Genomic DNA, 2,500 nt, shown 5'->3' on the forward strand with positions numbered 1-2,500 from the left:
CCTGGAAGTTATTCCCCAAGGAAGCTATTATCTTCAGGAAGTTATTCTCCAGGAATTGAATATTCTCCATGAAAATTAGTCCCCGGGAAATTATTCCCCGAGAAGTTATTCCCCGAGAAGTTATTCCCCAGGAAGTTATTCCCCAGGAAGTTATTCACCAGGAAGTTATAGTCCTTTCTCCAGCCTTAGTTCCAAGAGGCGGTGCGAGAGGGTCATCTCACCAGCGGCACATCCTCCTTGATTCCGCTCTGCCTGCTGCCCAGTCCTCCTTCGGGGCATCTCTCTTCAGCAAACTCCAGGCCTTGTTAGGATCTTTAGAATCTTCTTGTCGGAGTCTTCAGTCATCTTTATATATATATTCTGGGCTTTGAGGCTGCGTGGTGGCGCGGGAAGGGGATTCTTGGCGTTGTACCTCGAGGGATTCTTTTGCGTTTGGCTTTTGTTTTTGTTTCAGTGGTAATTTTTTTTTTAATTATCATTTATTCATTTATTTATGTATTTATTTACTTATTATTGTTACTATTTTTTTTTTCTTTTTTTTATGTTGCGTTCTTCTTTTTCTTCGGCTTCTTATGCTTCTTCTTCCGTATTCTTCTTTTTCTTCTTCTTTTCGTCATCTTCTCCTTTTTTCTTATTTCTTCTTTTTCTTCTTTCTTCTTCTTTTGCTTTTTTTCCCTTCTTTTTTTGTTCTTCTTCTGTTGTCGTTACTGTCTTTTCTGGTTTTTTTTTCTTTCTTCTTCTAATTCTGATATTTCTTTCTTTTTTTCTTTCTCTGTATTTCCTCTTCTTTATCTTCTCTTGTTTTTTTTTTCTTTTTCTCCTTTGTCTTCTTCTTTCTCTTCTTCTCTTGCTTTTTTCTTTTTCTTTATCTTCTCCCGATTTTTATTTTGCTTCTTCCTCCTCTTCTTCCTCATCTTCGTCTTCTTCTTCTATTATTATTATTATTATTAATATTATTATCATTATTGTTATTATTTTCATCATCATCATCATCCTCCTCTTCATCTTCTCCTCCTGCTTCTTCTTTTTCTTCGTCTACTTCATCATCTTCTTCGTCTCTTTCATCTACTTCTTCATCTACTTCATCATCATCTTCTTCTTCTTCTCCTTCATCATCTTCTTCTTCTTCGTCTCCTTCATCATCATCTTTTTCGTCTCCTTTATCTTCTTTTTCGTCTACTTCATCTTCTTCTTCTTCTTCTTCTTCGTCTCCTTCATCTTCTTCTTCATCTTCGTCTACTTCATCTTCTTCTTCTTCGTCTCCTTCATCATCTTCTTCGTCTCCTTCATAATCTTCTTCGTCTCCTTCATCTTCATCTACTTCATCATCATCTTCTTCTTCTTCGTCTCCTTCATCTTCTTCTTCATCTTCGTCTACTTCATCTTCTTCTTCGTCTCCTTCATCATCTTCTTCGTCTCCTTCATAATCTTCTTCGTCTCCTTCATCATCTTCTTCGTCTCCTTCATAATCTTCTTCGTCTCCTTCATCTTCTTCTTCTTCTTCTTCATCTACTACATCCTTCATCTTCTTTTTCTTCGTAGAGTGGGTTAGGAAATAAAATAAATCATCATAAATAATCATCAAGAAACTAGAAACAGTAACTTATGAGAGATTTCATTTCGTAGCTACATTTGTGTGTGTGTGTGTGTTTGTGTGTGTGTGTGTGTTTGTGTGTGTGTGTGTGTGTGTGTTTGTGTGTGTGTGTTTGTATGTGTGTGTGTTTGTGTGTGTGTGTGTGTGTGTGTATATGTAGTGTGTATATGTGTGTAGTGTGTGTGCAGTGCGTGCGTGCCAGCGTGCGTGCGTGTACGTGTGTGTGTATCGACATATTTAATTTGATCTTATTTAAGGATGTAGTCATGTGAGCTTGTGTATGTAAGTATGACTGCCTGCATGATATCCTAACACAATATAAGCTTTCACTGCTTCATAATTACTTTTTAAATGCAATTTTTCCCACATATTTTTTGCATTTCTTATCGTTACTTCATTACTAAACTGTGAGGGTTTTCATATTTCATCGTATTTTATTATTTGTCTTTTTTTTACTTTGACTTATTCGTGTGATTTCATTTTTTTTCTTCATTTTTCTTTATTATTATTATTACTATTATTATTATTATTATTATTATTATTATTACTCTCATTATTTATTATTAATATTATAATTGTTATCATTATTATTAATATTATTATTAATATTATTATTATTATTATTTACTTTTTTAAGAGATTTGATAATTCAGCTGCAGCATGTTTTGATTTTCTTGGCAATGATTTCTTTAATCAGCAGTCGCGTTTTTTCTCATATTTTCATTTTTATTTATTGATATTTGATTTACACTTTTTTGAATTATTGTTACTGAGTGTTCTTGTGTAAAAACCTTTACGTGCCTATATATGTATGTATGTGTGTATGTATATATATATATATATGTATATGTATGTATGTGTGTGTATATATATGTATATATATGTATACATATATATATATACATA

At 33.1% G+C, this 2,500-nt stretch overlaps 1 protein-coding gene across 1 annotated transcript in view; it reads left to right on the forward strand.

Moving 5' to 3' along the window:
- LOC125028633 (AF4/FMR2 family member lilli-like) overlaps nt 1-2,500 on the forward strand; it is a 96,677-nt gene that overhangs the window by 37,245 nt on the left and 56,932 nt on the right. The window lies entirely within an intron of this gene.

The sequence above is a fragment of the Penaeus chinensis genome, chromosome 9 (genome assembly GCF_019202785.1).
Source record: "Penaeus chinensis breed Huanghai No. 1 chromosome 9, ASM1920278v2, whole genome shotgun sequence".
Lineage (NCBI taxonomy): Eukaryota > Metazoa > Arthropoda > Malacostraca > Decapoda > Penaeidae > Penaeus > Penaeus chinensis.